The following is a 19703-nucleotide window of genomic DNA, read 5'->3' on the forward strand; positions in this document are numbered from 1 at the left end:
CGCCGCGCGCCGTCCCGCCCAATTATTTGGAGACAAACACCCGCCCGCCACCGGGATCGAAGGTCCCGGGCACTTGACGCGGGGAACCTTTCATGTGAATCGCCACGACTCCGTGTAATGCGCGATCTCTCCGCTAACAAAGTTCGCGAAGTTAATATTATTAACGATTTACTCGGAGCATATTAAAAAAGCGTACCGAAACCTTTGTTACCTAGCTTTTCAAATTGCTGCATTTCAACGCGACAGGCATTAGATTTTTTTTTTTTTAAGAATTATCAACGATACATAGAGACGCGATTATTGTTCAGCAAGAAATTGCGATTTATTTAGCCGGAGGGAGACGAGCTGTGACATTTAAACTGCGGGACGTATCTCCCTAAAAGGGCACACTTTGGCGGAAGTGTCCCGAATGTTTCCGCCGTTTAACGCAGAAGTCTGCCTGGTCGTTTCCAGCAGGTACCCCGAACAGGTACAACACCGTCGCTCGGCCGAGAGGCGCGTCACCGGCGCCCTGTAATCTCGTTTCGAGCGGAAACCTTCCTGCGGTATTTCTAGTTTTTAACGTAGACACCGCGTCAGCGGCGGGTCGGAGACGAAAGACGAGATGACCAATTACGAGAGCTCGGAGTATCAAGACGTCCAAGCGGCTCTATCAAGTCCCCGAGTCCCACACCCGAAACTTCGTGCCGCCGACGAGTCATTGACCGCGATAGAAACGTAAAAAAAAAAAAAAATATTACGTGCAGAGGATTATTTTTTTTAATTACGCCCGGTGCCTGAATGTAATCTTAGAATAGAAACACGGTTAGTTAAAACTTAATTATCAAAACTTCCTTTAATCAAATTAAAATATCGTCGCTGCGATATCTTTAGAAATTTTTAATCAGCTAATAATCGTTAGCTATAATAACTAAAATGCAGTTTAAAATCTGGTAACGTTTGCCGCGATCGCAATTAAGAGAAAGACAGAGGCGGCACGAAGATGTGACATATTAATAATCTTATTCGATTAATAACTTCATCGTAAAATGTTATATCAAACAGCTTGAGTGGATTTAATTTTCGAATACGCTGCTTAATTTTCTGTCTTGTATTCGGCGGCTTCTATTTTCGTATCGCGTCGTTCGACATTCTTTTTCATCTCAAGAATGAAATAAAAAACTGAAGCGTGTCCGGAAAAATTAAATACGTTTTATCTCGCGCGCACCGCGCTCGATGCGCTGTCGAACGTAGGAAAACCGATAAGCTAACAAACGCGGCGCATTGCGCGAGAATATTTCGATCGTCAATTCATTTGAGGGCAATCCACGACGTGCCGTGGAACGTTTGCGCAATAAACATTGCGGTACCTGCTATAATGGCAACGAAATGATTTGCCGCACACGTAGAACGGCGACCGGCGCGGTTAAGGTCCGCTCTCTTGCCTTTTGCATTACACCGCCTCGTGGAACCTGCACTTTTCTAATGGCCAGGGCACGTATTATTACGCAGTTCTTCGCCGCCCGTGTGTATTGCATGCCCGAAGTAAACTCCCGTCGTAGGAACGTATATAGGATGCTTCAGGAGGAATAATCGATACGCCGATGGTTGATAATTACGCGTCAAATGAAGGGACACAGTAGTCATTGAGAATGCGAGAGAATAGTTGCACGGGAAAATAATATAATCGGTTCAAGAGACTCCGATTGCTAACTACGAAAAACAAAGTCTTGCGACTCACCAAACTGCTCGAGCATCGGCGGAGTTGTTGAATTCGGCAGGTGTCTGTAACATAAAATTAAATATTAATATAGACATGCTGAAAATAATTAATGTTTAAACAAAAAAAAAAATATAAGCGTATTTGATTCTTTAATAAAAAAAAAAAATATTAAAATTGAGTTAATAAAATGATAAATTTAAAAAAAGAATTAACACTCACTTAAAAGTTGCTCCGCCGATGCAGGACGCCCGTCCCGGGTCTGCTCCTCCTCTTAGATGGTGTCGAGTAATCCTTTCAAGCATTGGTCACTCGTGAAATAATTCCCAAACACTTCTGTTAAAACTTGCTCGAGATTTTTATCTGAAACAACAAAGTTATATTTTATTAGCAAAAGTAACAAAAATTAAAAAAAAAAAGAGAATTCCTATTAAATGTTCTTTTTTTTTTTTTAATTAAATAAATTTCAGTTTAAAATCTTTTCTTTTATTGATAATAAATAATTATTGAAGATATCCAGATTGCCATTGCATTCCAAAAATCGTTAGTTAATGACGTGTTAAAAATTTAAAGCACATATAATTACTTTTATGTGTTATACATATATACATTTATTTATAAGACAATTTCATATTACTTTTAAATGCTAAACAAACACGTTATTCTTTGAACATATCACAGCGTTATGTTTTAAAAGCATAATTCGCGCGAATGTATAATACATTATGCTTTTTGACGTCAAAAACTTGAAAATTTTATTTCAAAAATTATCCCGTATGCTTTTAGAACGATCCAAGCGTTTATACAATTTATATTGGTAGAAACATTCTGTGTATGTTCATTAGCATTCATTATCAGTAAAAAAAAAAAAAAAAAAGAAAGAGAGAAAAAAAATAAACACCCGCCAACTATACTCGGAACAGATGATCGTGCCGTTACACTTGGGAAATGGACATTGCAACGCGAACGTTAAAAATGTCATCAACGCGCGTAAGACCGCGGACGTTAATGCCGCAAAGTAATACCTAGTTTCGCGGAAAAAAAAAAAGTTCCCCATTCTCCCATGCTCTCTTTACGGCGGAGTGCCATTTTACCTGCGCCGGCTTATCCGCGTTCTCTCGGCGCGCTCGTCAAAGGCGCTCGACAGCCTAATTTCATTAGTCTATAAATGCGGCTTGTCTCGAAAGGGACTGTTCTCCATCTCGGTATCTAAAATTATCCTTCCCTCCGCGACGAGCCTTTCGAGCCGAAGCGATTTATTGTTACTACCATCGGCAGAGCGTGCTCCTCGATTCAAATTGATCCGCGCATCCGAAACGCAGATTAACGCGATTTTGCAGAGACTTCGGGAATAATGCAGGAGACGTTACCCTCGCGCGGGTATCTCTCGTCTCTCTTTCTCTCTCGATTTCCGTCTCTACGTTCCGACAACAGTTCCTATAAAATCGGTCCCCTTCCGAAACTACCGTCGCAACGATGCGACCTCCGACGCGATCCCGGTGCGTTCCCGATCGAGGATCAATTTAGGTGTCAGGCGTCCATGTGTCACTTAGACGTTTTCACCGCCGGCGAAATAATTCATGCTACCCTTTGGAGTTGGTATAAACCCCACACGAAAAGCGCGCGAGTGAAATGCACGGGTGGAATGAAGAGACGCGGAGAGAAGAGAGAGAGAGAGAGAGAGAAACGAGGAGGAAAGGGAGAAAGAGAGGCGGTAAAAAGACGGGTTCTATAAGAAAAACGCGGGGTTGACCGTTCGCCGGCGCCGGCATTCGCCAGAGGGATGTGTCGACGTGAAAAACCAAGCATACGCGCGTGGCCCTCCGAAAGTCGGCATTCTTTATTCAAAACTCCCTGACTTTTATCACTGCTTCGCGTTTTGCGGTCGATTCCGTCGCGTCTGCCGCGGAAGAAAAAAAATGTTTAAATCTGTCGTTAGGAGCTTGAAAAAAAAAAAAAAAGAAAATTAATCTAAACTTCACGTGGGAAAGAAAGGCATTAAGGACGCGCTGGCGGCGAGGCTCCCTTTTCTCATCCATGCGCAATGAGCAGAGGCGGCCTCTCCGCGAGAAGGAATCAATCAGGAGACGGTCCTGTGCCGTTTGGTCGAGATTGGTCCCTGATGCATCGGAGACCATTGCTACGCGCTCGTGTAATCGTTCGGGAACACGAGTATCAACCCTCGGCGCGTTTCAAGTTACAGACGGAATATTTATCTCGTAACACAAAGCGGTGGCGACGATAAATAATTGATTCGAGGCAGAGGAGGGCGGGCTTTCGGTGCACCAAGCCCGTCTCTGCGAACCGACGAGAAGGAAAGAGGTGAAAAGCATCGACGAGCAATTCCCAGGATCGGCCGATCATGGGAAAGCGATAGATAATCCGCCAATCTGGCATCTGAATGAGGAAATACTACGGAGCTCGATTCTCTTGACTTTTAACGTAACTCTTAATGATGTAATATAATCGCGATATTGCGCGCGTTTCTCGGCGACCAAAAAAAAAAAAAAAAAAAAAAAAAAAAATTCCACCGGCCGTCATCAATAATTTTCAATCATTTTACGTGCGAGGAAGACGTCCTCATAATTACGACGTTATTACGTCGATATTTCGCGGTTGCAGGCATTGCGAGTATCTCGGCGCGGTAATGGAACTCCATTAACCGATTGCTCACATATGACAGAGCAATCGAAGAAAACACGTGCGGCACCGCCGGTCTAACCGGGTGGCTGCGATCATAAGCGACGTCAATTTAGCAGCAGAAACGATTCCCGATTCGGATCTGGACCCACGGGTTTCCCCCTCGCCTCTCCTCTCCCCCGTGTCGCTTGTCCACGCCGGTATAATCAAGAAAAACGCTCCCTTTCCACGTCTCTATTCGCGGCCTACACGCGGAACGTGATACGAAACAGAGACATCAATTTCGTTACGGCGCACCCATGTGAGAACCATGACCGCGCGACACCTACCTCCACCGTGCCCCAAAATTGTTATGATCGCTCGACTCGTGTCTCCCCGGGGAACCGACTCGTGCGAGCCGCGGGGGTCCCGTGCACCCCACGGGTCTCCGGGCCTTTTGTACGCCTCATGCGAGGGATCCAGCCACCCGGTCAAAAGAAGGTGCGAAGGGTGCACTTACCCCCGGTGCCTCTGCAGTTTTGTCGCCGTAGAGATAAGAAACGAAACGGATACGCTTAAAGTATAATTAATTGCGCGCGGCAATCAAGAAAAACGGACGCGAGAGTAAATATAATTTAATTATCGTTCCGTTGTCGCCGATAGAAAATCTTCGAACGCCGAGATGAATTTCCGGAGCGACCGAGAAGGAAAACGTGGTTTTACCTCGGCGATTGGCTTGGTTGTGAAATCGTACACCATGTATCGAGGGGTCGTTCGCGAAAGCAAGTGTCGCTCGTTCGTTATTAGGACACGGAATATAAATTCGGTTGCCACGGGGATCTCCGTTACAACCCGGTTGCGTACCACCGACCGGTCTATAAAAACTCGTCGCAGCCTGGGTGATAGCGTTCGGCGTTTCCCTCGCGATTGACGACCGAGCTTTTTCGCGGGAGTAGGCGGCTGGGCGAACGTTATTTTGCGAAGGAGAGATAAACTTAAATGCCTGCAATTTAATTTTTACCCGGTGCAATTTGCGCACTGAACTCGCGGCGAGAACGACGATGTTGCACGGGCAAGCACGCAATATTTAGCGGTATGCGCGCCGCGCTAAAGTCGAGAAAACTCTACGTCTTAATAGATTCTTTGCTTTATGGATAATCTATTTTTTAATTTCGCCGTTTACGAGTTTGTCGTTAGCTCGGCGATAATCGGCGCGCCAAAGTCGTCGCGTAAAAGCGCCCGAGGACCTCTTTCGGGAAATAATTCTCTTAGATAATGAGCAATTTCCTGAGATATACGAAGCAATTTGGCAAAACCCGTTCTCGCAACCGGCAATTTTTTAATGCTAAAACATGCAGTGCAACGCTCCCTGAGAATAATCCGCGCACTCTTTTCCTTTCTTATTCGCGCCCTGACATTGCACGATGCGTTATTTCCGCCTTTCTTTTCCGACGAGTGATTTGTAACGCGATAATAATTATTATACGATTTCATTCGCGCAATTGTATACCGCTTGAAAGTTTCACGCGATATCCTGTCTTAAAGAATCTTAAAAAAATTAATGTGACGCGTAAATTAACTGTTAATTGTCACCGATTAAAACCGTCGCTTATTAGTTCTCTCTCGCTTGGCTTGCTTCACGCCAAGCGAGAGTCAACGTCGGCTGTTAAATCGGCGATTTTAAGGTTCAATTTAATTTTAATATTTAATTGATATGTCCAGGCAAAGACGGTCTTCGCGATTCTCGAGATCGAGGACGACTTGGCGGAAGCACCGTCTTTGTCTGGACATACTAATTTAATATTACAATTAAATCGAACGAGAGTAAGAAATAGATAGGAATAGATAGCCGCGGGGGGCGGGGGGGGAGGGTGAGAGCAAGCGCGAGCGCGAGCCTACGTGCCGCGCGCTAAGTATTTCCCCCACTATTCCCACTCTCGCTTTGTCCTTCGCCAGCGGTCGCGCAACACACACGTACGTACGCGTTACGCAGACCGCGTGCTCGTGCCGAAATTAATACGTATTTCCGTTCGACGAATACCTCGCGATACGAGATCTTCTCCTCTCCGTCCTCCGCGTGAGGAGAGCACGTGCGATTGCGTCTCCTTTCGTTAACGTACGCACTACGCGACGACCACGTGCTCGCGCCGTCGTGTTGGTCGTTCCGGGAGTCTCGGACGGTATTCGGACGTAATTTTTCGGCATGGTTTTATTTTAATCGCGAGGACAATGTAATTTTCGCGATGGTAAAGTCACGGTCGGGGTGTTCGCGAGTGTCCATCGCGCGGAAGGACGACTCGACATGTGCTACCTGAGAGGAGGAGGAGGCCCAGGATGGGTATCCTGCCCCGGCGGAGCAACCCCAGGGTAAGAAATATTAATTTTCTTTTCGAATTAAATGCTTCAGATTTTTATAATATTTTTTAAATATTTTATTTAATTAATTTAATATGTATGAAATAATTTTTTTCATTTTTCTGTTTCAGATCAAGAGAAACTCCGCTGCTTCGCATCGTTTAATGAACTTTAAAGTGCCGTGCGCCGATATCAGTCATCATACGAACCGCAGCCGGTTCGTCGGTCGTTTCGGGAGTGCCGCTAGTTTTCCGGCGTTTTTTTTAACGATTTTCTTTTTCATTTTCGGAAGTGCGTTCGCGAGTTACTTGTGCGCGGAAGGATGGCTCGTCACGTCCCATCTGAGAGGATGAGCAGGCCCACCAGGAGGCATCATGCATCGGCGGAGCAACTTATAGGTAAGCATGAATTTTATTAAATTATATCTTTATTAAAAGATTTCCTCTACTTTTTTTTTATTAATTTTTTAAACCGATATACATGTCTACATTAATATATTTCTCTTTATGTTACAGCCACCGGCAGAAATCTACAACTCCGCTGACGCTCATGCAGTTCGGTAAGCCAGTAACCTGTTTTCAGGATTTTCTCTTTACAGCAGTGCCGAAAAATATCGCGCGCAAGTGATTAATAATTTTCGCGAATATAAAATCACGGTCGCGTTCGCGAGTTACTTGTGCGCGGAAGGATGGCTCGTCACGTCCCATCTGAGGGGAGGAGCAGGCCCGGGGGGCATCGTGCATCGGCGGAGCAACTTATAGGTAAGAATAAATTTTTTTGAATTAAATCTTTATTAAAAAAAAAAATGTTTAACTTTTTTTTATTAATCTTGTTAATTTTCTGGCGTGTCTACATAATTTTTTCTTTTTTATGTTACAGTCACCAGCAGCATTCGACAACTCCGCTGACTGGTAAGTCGCATAATTTTTTTTTCATAGTTTGGAATTGAGATCTTTTAAAAAAAATAACCTTTGCCTAGTGCGCGCATAGTTTCTTCCAATATATTTTGCTAAAAATACGCGATTCTGCTAAGCGTTCGAATTCGACTTCAGTGCTAATCTTAGGGTTACATCCTCTCCGTCGATGATAGATAAATCGAAATTGTTATCGGGCGGCGGAAATTCGAGTCTGCCGTATGCATTCGGATCGGTGAAATTAATTTTACTCGGCGGAACAGCAGATTGTAGAGAATCGAACGAAGCGATCGGAAGTCACTTTGGAGCAGCTTTATCTCCGCTAAAACATTTATGCGCGGGACAGTCACGGACACCGGAGTCGGAATGGAAAATCGACGTATCTCTGAATTACCTGGTGCAGACTATATGGCAGGCGGAACGAAACTTTCTGTCTCCCTACGGGGCATCTCCGATTTCTGTTGCGCGACTGCGGAACTTTAAACTTCGTGGCCGACCGAGAATCGCCCTGAAGGGGCCCCTACGAAAAGCTATGAGTTTGCGACGCGACTCAGTTCAATATATATATTTGAAACATTCAAAAAGGGGATAAAAAAAAGTTTTACGTCGCACCACCCCGCGGGTATAGACTTACGCCGATTTAGGGATACCGTTATTGCGAGGGGAACGCCGCTGTCTTACAGAATTTGCAATCGCGAATCCGCGTATCTCCATAAATCGCACCGACATTTAAGCAATTATAAATTAAATATTTGCAAAAAATAATACGCGTAATTAATCCCCGCGTACCAATGTTCAACGTTATATAGTTCCTTCTGATGGAATAGGCTCCCTTCCCCCCTCGGTGGCTCGCCTAAAACATTCACGTTAGAGTAGAAAAGGTTTACGCGAGAAAAACGATAGCCCCATACGTCTTACGAGCACCTATATCCTCCGTTGTTTTCGTTCTTGCGGCTGCGATGCCGGGTTCTGAGACCCCCTGCGGAAAGTACATATGGCTACGCAGGGGTGAAGGGAGGCACAGAGGGTGGCCTGAGGGGGTTAACATCGCCGCCGTTGCCGCCGCAACACCGCATATAAATATACCGGGCAAGTCGGCCAGAGTGAAACATTTATTTAGTACCAGGGGATTTTCCAAATGGAGGGAAAGCGGGTGCAGTAATTCGGCGGAGGCCACGATAACTCGGTTAGCCGGCAGACTTTCGATCTGTATTCTGTCTACCGAGGAGTTTATCACCGCGAGCGCATTCTCTCCCGGCTCTTTCTCCGTCTCTCGTTCTCCTACGTATCTTTATATCGATCTTCTCTCCGCTCTTATTGTTATTGACGGAATTTTCGCTCCACCAGCCCGGAATCAGCTCGCGTGCCGCGTGCCGATTTTATTCCACACTCCTCCCTCTCCCCCCACGCGGGTGCGTTATTACGCTTTCGATCGCATGTAACAATCGGCCCGTCAATTAATTACGTATTACAATCGTGGGACTTGCGAAATTTTAATTGTCAACGTCAATCAGGAATTCGAAGCGCCGCTCGTATAATTTGCGAGGCTCTGATAACGGCGCGCCGTACGTTAAATTGTCCGAGGGGGGGCCGGTGGTCTCGGCGTTTTTTTCGACCGAGAGATCAAACGCAGGGGGCTTACCATCTCATCTCCCATGAAATATTCCTCCGAGAGTTACTACCTAATTCATTTCTTCATGATTTTTTGATTGATTAAGAGGAACTCCAAGCTGAGACGCGCGAGACGTCGCGCGGAGATAAAAGAATGCTTAATTTCCGCTGGCAAGTTAGCCGGCTAAAAGTTGGGAAAACTGTTGGCAATTTTTTCATCATTACGCGACGCCGCTTCACCGATCAAGATTACTTTACCTTTCGGGGGAGGGAGGGGAGGAGGAGGGAAATCGTTTCTGAATAGCTCGTGCCTTTGAATTAAATGATTGATTTAGCTGCCTCGCGTAAGGCGCGAATTTCATTTTCGCGTGCAGATAAGTTTGATTACCGGTGCTTGTTAATTTAAAAAATGAGTTAAAGAGTCAATAATACTTGTCGCAAAGAAATTTCCAAGCGGTGCTACGTCGTGCTTTTAGAATTTCTCAATTCGACCCTTCCTCGCTTTATTTCGCGCGAGCGCGAAGACTCGAAAATCATATATTGCCAATTAGCTCATTTAGGTTTTGAACGAGATTAAGAAGCGCGTAAATATCGCGCTCAGCCGGCGTTACACGGTGTACGATTAAATACTCGTTGCTTTCGAGGTACGATGAAATTAATCCGTTACGGTGGATTTATGCCTTGGCGCTTCTCACCGTTCTCGCGATGTCTTCATCTAAATCATCGTCCGAAAAGTCTCATCGGCGTTCCACGAATTAGGAGTAAGCTAATTAATTAATTAAATTCTTAATTGGTATAAAGCGTTCCTACGTGGTTGACGCTAATTGCAATTTAATGGAATATTATGCCCGTCCGCCAAGTGCCCCCCTAACGTTGTACCTTTGCATTGCCTCGTAAAAAGAAAAAGAAAAAAAAAGTTTCAAGTGGCGTACGACGGTCTCTCGTAATAAAACGAAGGAACGAAGGAAATAATAAAAATGCGAAGGGAGGAAAATTTATTTGACGTCACCGGGTTAATTAATACCATCGTGCAAAAATTTAACTTCGGAATAAATTCGACGTTCGAACATATTCTTGCCGCGGTAGCTTTGTACAACTTTTTACATTTAACTAGCTCCGTTTTTCCCTCCCCTCCCCTTTTACTATTTTTTTTTTTTGACTCCGCGATTAAATTGGCGCTCTTTGATGCACGAGGTGTTTAAAAAACACGTGCCGGCACGGCCGACGATCTCGTCATAGGAGGGTGAAACATCGGGAGATACGGTACGATCCTGCGGGGCGAAAGAACGTGCTCGGGACTTAATAGAAATACAATAGAGTACATTGAGAGGGTAGCCACCCTCCCTAGGCAGCAGTTTGGCACGGAAAATAAATCAAACTCCAATACGCTAAGTGGTTACGGATGACGTAAACCAGACTTCTGTGCATTCCGGGCTACGACCGCGTCCCGAGATTAAATTCTATTTAATTTCGAGCTCCATGAAACTCTACCGAGGACAAGTCGCCGCGTTTCCCGCTAAATGGAAAAATCGGATTAATACGATCTCCGATACGATCGTCGAAAAAATCGCCGAGATGGCTGCGAATTGCCGCGCGCTCTTTTTAATCGATCTTTCAACGTAATTATTTCAAAGTAATTAAAAAAAAAATATATATATATATATTTTTACGCATACGAAATTAATTCAAACGGGTCGCTTTCGTCAATTACGAACCGATGATCCGTTTTATAATTCGCTGCTAGTAACAAGTGAGGAATCGGTAGGTTTTTAAAAAGTGATGCGATTTAAGATAAACTTTAGACGGACTTCCGAAAGCCATCCAGGATTTTCAGGTGGCCGCCATGTTTTCATTATACCGCGCAATGTCCGGTGCTCGATCACGTTGTCTCCTACCAATTTCTCTCTCGTTTTCTCGCACCCTCTCTTTCTCCCGGTCTATCCATTCCGAACCCCCCTTTCTCCAACCGCTCGAGTAGCTGTTCCACCTTTTGCAAAAGCAGTGATATTTCAACAGCTGCGCCGCTCTCTCGGCGTTGGACCTCGCCTCAGTCAACGAGAACTCTAATTTCATTACGGTAGGTCTCTTGGGTCAAGAACAGTGCCGTAGTAACTACGCCGCTGGGACAATATAACCACGCATGTAGTTCGTACTCGCAATTTTTAAGCGCGAGAACCGTCAGTCGTTCGAAAGCCTAGTTCGATCAGAAATTTCGCTACTCGCGGAAACATTGAAATTCGAGAAGGCAACCAGTCGCTCTTTATACGTCTTCAGCTTTGTGCTAATTCAATTTCGAACTCCGGCTTATTAGCCTCGGCTCACTTTAATACGAATTTACGCCGACGTGATATCCCACCGTAGGATCGAAGTACCATCGTTCTCCGTTCGCCGTTAGATTTGCTCCGGAATTGGTGTGATCAGCACGCGTGATCGTAATGTTTCTGCCGTCCGGTATTCCGCGATACCTTATTGGCTAGTAAAACTGCCAATTGTCTCAAAAGCTCGGCTTCGGCCCAATAATGAGGGATTAAATATTAAGGGGCGTATCCTGCGTGAGGTCTCGCTCAATGTTCCTTTGTTTTACGGCGGTACGTGACCAGAAAGCAACATGGCCGAGCCGGGCACCTAACGCGATTAGACCCCTAACGTTTCTTTTCTCCCAGCCGAGGAGCTAAGCTCCAGGAGATCGCGGTTATCCGAGATTGGATGCGATACCACCACGGCCACCAAAGAGCAGGTTTAAGACCATACCGCGAGGAAAGAAATCAACTTTAATGCGTACCGCTCGTGTCGTTCGAATAATGATTAACCCGAAAATCGGTCGCGGCGCCGTAAATGAATAAATCTAGCCCGGGACGGTACGAAAAGAATAGTCGTCGCTTTTTTTTTTTTTTTTTTTTCGTACCGCCTCTGTAATTACGAGATCTTGTTCCCCTTCCCCTCCCTCCCCCTGTTAAATCTCCGACGAAATTGAGCTTTCATTAAAGTTGTTATTTTATTTAAAAAAAAAAGAAAAAGGGAAAAAAAAAGTTTACCCCGCGTTGATTGTTGCAACATATTTTTTTATGAATTACCCTCGCGCTCGGCTTTGAAAAGCAATTCGCGAAAGCAGACTTTATGCAGAGGTAGAGCAATGACTCCTGCGGAGCATGGATATTTTTACCGCAAACGTCGGGTGTTTGTCACGTTCGTTTTGGGCGGAGCGCGATTCTCATGAAGAATGCAGAGTCGACAAGGATACCGGCTCATTCGTATTAGGCCAACAATGGAGGCGCGCCAACGAGAACTTTTAAATGTTTTACGGATTCGTCGTGTCGACATCGATTTTCAGGAGTCACGTGCGAAGTGCCGGGGGCACGGAGCAAAGCGTTGCTCCGCGTAAAATAATTTCGCAAGCGTTTGAAACAAAAGGGTAACCCGTACGTCGAAATGTTAAAGTTTCCCGCTTCACTTTCTTTCCGCGTACTTTATTTAATCCCGCGAAATAGCCGTCCCTCACGGCGCCAGATTTTTCAATAACGACTCTTCAATTCTGCGTTTGATTAAGAATATAAGAGAGACCATTTCTTGCCGCCGCGAAACGATCGAGGGGGAAGATAGGGGGAGGTAAGGGCGCCCGGCCGTAAGAGATCGTGACTCGAAAATTTGCGGATTAAACATACATGTAAATCACGCGCGTCCGCCGGCGATTTAAGGGACGCGATCTCGCAATTCCGTGCCCTAAGTGGATACTCGAGAAACGAGGTATTAATCGTTTTTTGCGCGCAAATCTCATCAGAGTGGCTACGGGGCTCGATTCAATCTCGTTCGATGGAACACGGCCATTCGCGGATGGGGCGCACCGGCCCGTCAAAAAACGAGCAAACAAAACCGTGGAATTTAATAGGTGAGCGCAACTAGAGCCCGATTACGCGCGGGCCGCGTATAAAGAAACTAATGGGCATGCCCGATGCTCGTGTGCGGACTCACAAATTGCCGGCGCGGCCGAAGGTCCGTCTCGTAATATCATATCATGCGATCGCAATCGGCCGTAATTAACGCTGCGTTATTCTGCATAATTTGTTAGGAGGCCGGCGCGCGGTTCGGGATCGTGCACCGACAATAAATAGCTATTACAATCGCCGCTGACGAGAGAAAGAAAGGACGATGAGCGCAGCTGCTTACATTGCCGAGCGTTGCGCGCTTTCGCATTTACCTTGCCCGTCGAATTATTCTTATTTATTTCATTGCCCTCATCAGCGCGGACTTTAATTGAATTCTCATCTTAATTGGAATAGATGTTTTATTTCTCGAGATATTGTTTAAAAGTTTCTTTGCCTTGCGCGAGGAGGGGACTGTTGGAAGTGCATTTGCAGTCGTAAAATGCCACTTTGGATTTAAAAAAAAAATAAAAAACTAACTACTGTACTATTTGTGCTTGAAATATTTAAGTTTCTTTTTTCTTTCTTTTTAATCTTCATCAAATAAGCATCCCTACCGCGAGCGATACGTAAAGAAAATTAATAATTTAAAGCCTCCGAGAATCTCTTTCGTAATAAATCATAAACGGAAAATGCAAGACGACGCGCGTGTCAATAACGTTTTTCATGCTTTCCTTGTAATGTGCGAATCAATTCCGCTGCAAAACGCAACTCGAAAACGCCGCGTGCGATAAATAAATCACGATCCGCGGGCCCGAAGTATATCACGTTGACGGAAAATCAAGGGTGCGCAGTATCGCGAAACGTCGACGTGCACGCTTCGAAAATATCGAATACAGCCGAATTAATCCCCGTGGTAATTTTTTCTTTTTTTTTTCTTTATTTCTTTTTCTTTTTACCGTTGATATTTTACCGCGTTATTGACTCACGAAGCATCGACGTTCATTTACCATTATCCTTTATTAACGCTTCGCTCTTGTAACAATCAAGACCGTCGAGTGGGACTGAAACCGCACGGCGAGGCAGTTTGCGAGGAACGGCCCGGTGCCGCGGCATTAAAACGTTCTCCGATAATGGCCATGCCTGGCGCAATTGCGTCGTGGCGCCGGGTACGAACGAGAGCTTCGGCAGGGAAGTCGCAAAGAAAGCGGGAAAGGAAGCGATACGCGAGGTTCATCGCCGCGAAACCGGAGCGGAGAATACGTCGTTGCACGCGTGTCGGTGCACACGTGCTATTGCCCGATGTGCGAGAAAGGGTGCGTAAACCGAAAGGGGGAGGGTGAGCCCGAGGGAAGAAGCGAGAAAAGCCGCGAGCGAAAGAGCGCGAACGCGAGCGCGAAACGCAGGGGCGCGGGCGAGAGGAAAGGCAAAAAGGGAGAGAAACGGAGAGAGTACTAAGCTGGAAACTCATTACGCTCGGCTCCGCCCCGGCCGTTCGACGAAGCGGCGGCCAATCGGATACTGCCGGATCGTAATCGCGCCGGTGCACGGTTTAATCTCGGCATCGCGCCCAAGTATTGCACACGGCCGTGCACGGCGATGCACGGCCGGGCGGCCGCGAGTGCGTCCAGCGCACGCATGCAACGCGGCCGCCGCCGACCGCGCGGCTGTTTCGCTTCCGACCGACATACATTCCCCGACAGGATCGCACGAAGTTTCCGCAAGCATTCCAAATCCCATTTAACTCGTGAATTAGAAAATCTCTATTTTAATTAAGAGCGCGTAGAAATTATTAGCGACGAGATTCCTTCAGCTCGCGGCTACGAACCGAACGCTCCTCGTTTTATTCCTCGCGCCCTAAAGGGTTGGCGAATTAAATTTCTTTTAAACGTCCGTTCGGAAAATTTCCGAATTACTAATAATTTTCGTCGTTACGGAAATAAACGTGAATAATTCGCTGGAGTACGTCAGGCGCAGCAGGAAAATCTCGTTTTATCGCTTATTGCCGGTGAAAATAGTTGAGCCGCGTCGGCGTTAAATAAAGCGCGGCGCGGAATAAAACGTTAATTGTGTTTTCGGCCCGCTGCGGCAAAATATTCGGCGTTTTGCAAATGTACGAGTATGTCGCGTAGTGTCGATTAACAACCGATCGCAATCGAATACGGGGAGAAAACACGCGGAAAACGCGCGGCCATCGGAATGACAAAAAGAAATTCGGCCGCCAGTCATTGAGCCGCCGATGTTCAACGAATTACCTGAATAATTGAGACCGATGTTCTCGCATTTGCGCGACCAGTCACTTTCGGACAATGGACACCGATTGCATTTTTTTTTTCCTTTTTTTTTCTTTTTTTTTAACGCCCGACATGCAACGGACGTGAGCGTTACGCGTCCTTTTCATTATACATTTATAAGAACGATCGGAATTTTACTCTCTCTCTCTTTCTTTCCCTTTATCTCTCTCTCTCTCTCTCTCTTTTTTTAATTGTGCACAATTTCCAGCCGCGCGCCGAATCACAATGACACCTCTCTAAATGTAAAATAAATATTTAACACCGCGGGGAATAATTCAGCGGCTATAAAAGTGGATACGCGTTTGATAAAACGACGTATGAAGAATTCACGGGGGTTCGTAACAACTGCAACTGCAAATGACGCCCATATTGGCGATAGTCGATCGAAGAATATACAAAACGAAATAAAGTTGATGCTTTCGAGGCGCAGTAACTCGTTTAAAAAAAAAAAAAAAATTAATAATTATAATAGAACCTTTCGCGAGATCCGAGCATAAATGTCTGTATTTTATCTTCTTAAAAAAAACTCAAAGTGGCAAAGTTTGCCGAGTGACGTTGAGAAAGGAGAACGAGGTCGAATTAAGGCGCCCTAATCGAACGCGACCGTTTTGGTTCTAAGAGGAGCGATGAATCAACGCGAATCCTCGATCTCGTGACCATTGAAATCTATGAACTCCTCATTTGGTAAAAGACTCGCGCGTGTTCGGGTACGGCATGAAGCTCGCGTAGCGACATAAAAGGGACGGCAGGGTGGTTTGGCGAGACGGCGAGGTAGGGGCCGCGATTGAGGATGAAGAGAAACGAAAAGAAGTCGAAGCGCCGCGAGAAAGAGGAGGAGAGCGAAGGAAGAGAAAGAAAAGACCGCAAAGGGAGGCTGAGTGCCGCCCGGGGGGAGGAAGAAAAAGGTGGAAGAGGAGGCGGGTGGAATGAAGGAGAAAGAGAAGGGGAGAGAAAGGGAGGGCACTCGTACACGTTGAAATTGCCCGGCCATTAACGATACTATGTTATTACGCTTGTCCTTTTTTGCTCCAAGGCCTCCACTCGCGCGCGTTCAAGCCGCCGGCGGCCATCTTGGTGTATGGGATTGAGAAAGGAAAAGCGCGAGGGGGGCGGGAGCGCGTTTGTCGCGGTCGTACCGCGTCCCCCCCTTTTCCCCCCTATCGTCGATCAAGCCGATCCGATCGCGAATCGATCGATTAGCTTGAGATCTCTGGCGGGGCACGAGTGCGGGATTCATAGATTTCTTTTTATCTTTCTTTTTTTTCGCGGGGCTAAATTTTTCAGCGAATTACATCCTCGGGACAAAAAATAAGTTTTTGGCAAAGCGCTCGACGCAGTTACTCGAGCGTGTAAAAAAAAAAAGGGGGGTATCCTCGCGAACCGCCGCGCTTGCTATCGAACGTGCATGTTTCGTCGCTGTATCTGCGGAATCGGGACTTTAAACCGGTTCGGTGTCGGTGCGTGAAATCCTGATTTATTCCCAAATGGCACCCGAGTCAAATGGCTCGAACTCGGGACGGTCGAGAAACGTGACGAATAAAGCACGACGGATTTTCGCGGATTTTCGAGCAACGGGATTTTAATGGTAATTGTCGAGTGCGTCGGGACGAAAGCGGCGAAAGGGAGAGGAAGAGAGAAGGAGCGGAAGACCGATTGAACGTTTGAGCGCTCTTTAGAGCGGCTCGCTCTCTTGCAGCGGAAAGGGGGAGAAGGGGGAGGACGAACGTGGAGGAGAACAGAGATCGGGCCGCATTATTAGCCGTTACCTATAATTCCACTTGCTCGCTCCCATCGATATCGATAGTCATTTCGCTTCGACTTTTGACCCCCGCCGAGGCTGTAATCAAACGTAAATCGTGTCCAGCTCTTTTTTACGAAGCGTTTAAGGACAAGACGATCGCTAGCAAGATCCGTTCCCTCATCCTCCACCCTCGGCATAAACCGTTCCGTCCTCGCTCCGTTCGTCCTCCCCCCCCTTCCCCCTCGCTAGAACTTCCCTCCTCCCCAAACCCCAGTTCCACAATCTCGCGTCGTTTCGCCGTATTTGCGGTGCCGATTTCCCAAGACCACCATTCGCCGGGCATTAAATTGTTTCGGGCTCTTATCCGGCACGACTCGATCGTGACTCGTGACCCCCGGTTTCGATTTCATAGCTGGATATCCACCGATTCAGTAATTCGCTCGAAGTAGACGAGGATCCGCGAACGTTAGCACTTAACTAGGAAAACGAAGAACTAACAATCGGACGCGTATACCGTCGAGTATCGTGTAAGAAAATTGGCAAGCCCGAGCGTCCGCTTGCGTTTCGAATCCGCGAACTTAACACGTGCACGCCCATCTACCTCGAAAGTAAAGATGTCCGTGATTCTAGCGGCGAAGTGGTCGGCCGGCCTCAAGCCCGTCGTAAACCACTCACCGCTTTATTTGAATTTCAAATACCGCCTTGTACAGCCGCGCCGAAATTTCACGCGGCACCCAATCGCGTTGCGGCAATATTTTTTCTTCTTTCATAATTTTTCTCCAATCCTCCACGCGTATATAATTTGCAAAAGCTCAGAATGCGCCGCGTAATCACGTAGATGATACACGACGCGATATTTAAATAAAATCTGCCGAACGTCATTATACAAGCATCGCTCTGCTGTCTCCTTTCCGTAATTATTCCCTTTCAGTCGAATCGTCACATCGCGATCCTACGTACGAATCTAAAACGTTGCCTACGCTTCGGCGCAAGGGAAAAAAAAATGCAAAGGGCGCGCGGACGCGAAACTTTCGGTGAAAATTCCCGACGGTGGTCAAGCCGAGATCAAGTACCGCGGCGACTTGAAAATACCGCATTGCCGTGCGTTGCTCTTCGCCCCCGATAAGATTCCGCGGGGACGACGGATTCTGGTTTACGAGAAAGCTCGCCGTCGTTGTCGCGGCCGCGATTATTGAAACGCGCCGCCGAACTGTAGCGGAGTACGCGGGACCCTTTCGCGCATAGGCCCTTAAATTAAATCGCGCTCTCCTCACCGTTGTTTTTGCGATCGGAGGGATTCGACGCTCGTCGCCGAGAGGCGCGCGGTTGAGAGCGTTCCGGTGTCGCTCGCAATCGGGGGCATAAAGTGTCCGCGTAAAGCAGCATCTCGGATAGGCGGCCGAGTGTGTCGCGAGAACGCGCCGGGACTCTGGGAACCCCATCACCTCTACAATGTTGTCCGACATTCGCTGATCTTTTTTTTTTCTTTTTTTATTTTCCTCCCCCTCCTCTTACTTCTATTCTCTTCACGCTTACAGATATTTTGCCTTATTTCAAGTGACTTACGATAGTTTAACAAGCGTTAAGAATCGGGAATTTACAATCGCATCGATTCGCGACTCACGTTTGTACGCTGTTAATTATGAAGGCCCACGTGGATTTTTAATTAGCGTTTATCGCATGAGAAAGGAATTTCTCACTCACCGGTCCGATGCGCAGAGAGCGGAGTTTAGGTGACGTCGATACGTAGCTGCGATGATTCTGTAACATACGAATGGAACATTTTAATTAGGGAGATGATTAAAAGGCCGGTATTAAAAAATATTTAAGATTTTTTTCTCGTATTAATTTTTCTATTGTTTCTAATTATCGTTGAAAAATAATTGCAACGACGCTTCCAATCGATGAATCTATCGATTCTATGCAGTAAAAATGATACTCACGTTAACGTTGCTCCGCTGATAGCCAGATGCTTTTCCTAAGCCGCTTCCTCCTCTCAGACATCTCGGACGTTAGGCCATTTTCTCCTTCCGCACAAGACACTTCGCCATTACGATTTGCACTGCCAGATTCTGTTCCGTTTCCTACCAGGGTTCTGCTCCGTTCTGTCGACAAAATAAGAGAATATTGAATGATCCGCGTTGCGTGTTATCAAAGACGGAAATAAATAGCAACGATGCTTCCAATCGAAGAATCTATCGATTCTATGCAGTAAAAATGATACTCACGTTAACGTTGCTCCGCTGATAGCTAGATGCTTTTTCTAAGCTGCTTCCTCCTCTCAGACATCTCGGACGTTAGGCCATTTTCTCCTTCCGCACAAGACACTTCGCCATTACGATTTGCACTGCCAGGTTCTGTTCCGTTTCCTGCCAGGGTTCTGTTCCGTTCTGTCGACGAAATAAGAGAATATTAAATGATCCGCGTTGCGTGTTATCAAAAACGAAGATGAATAGCATCGATGCTACGAGCCGCGATCTTGTTTTACGTACGTGTGCATACATCGGCGATTTGAAGCTGCTTCTTCCGGGTCGACGACGAGCGCGAGAGCCAAGCTGGACCGGCGACGAGAAGCGACGGAGGGAAGGCGGCTGACGGTCCCCGATTCCT

The 19703-nt window shown here is 46.5% G+C and overlaps 1 protein-coding gene across 1 annotated transcript in view; it reads right to left on the reverse strand.

Moving 5' to 3' along the window:
* The window catches only part of LOC139103906 (lateral signaling target protein 2 homolog), a 71391-nt gene extending 51923 nt beyond the window's left edge, over positions 1 to 19468 (reverse strand). Inside the window, exons 1-5 of the mRNA XM_070659031.1 lie at positions 19322 to 19468; positions 19037 to 19198; positions 18798 to 18854; positions 1922 to 2062; positions 1721 to 1764 (exon numbers count right to left, since the gene is read on the reverse strand). The gene's annotated coding sequence lies outside the window, so the exon portion shown is untranslated. The remainder of the gene's footprint in view (positions 1 to 1720; positions 1765 to 1921; positions 2063 to 18797; positions 18855 to 19036; positions 19199 to 19321) is intronic.
* Between the last annotated feature and the right edge of the window lie 235 nt (positions 19469 to 19703).

Source organism: Cardiocondyla obscurior, linkage group LG07 (genome assembly GCF_019399895.1).
Source record: "Cardiocondyla obscurior isolate alpha-2009 linkage group LG07, Cobs3.1, whole genome shotgun sequence".
NCBI lineage: Eukaryota > Metazoa > Arthropoda > Insecta > Hymenoptera > Formicidae > Cardiocondyla > Cardiocondyla obscurior.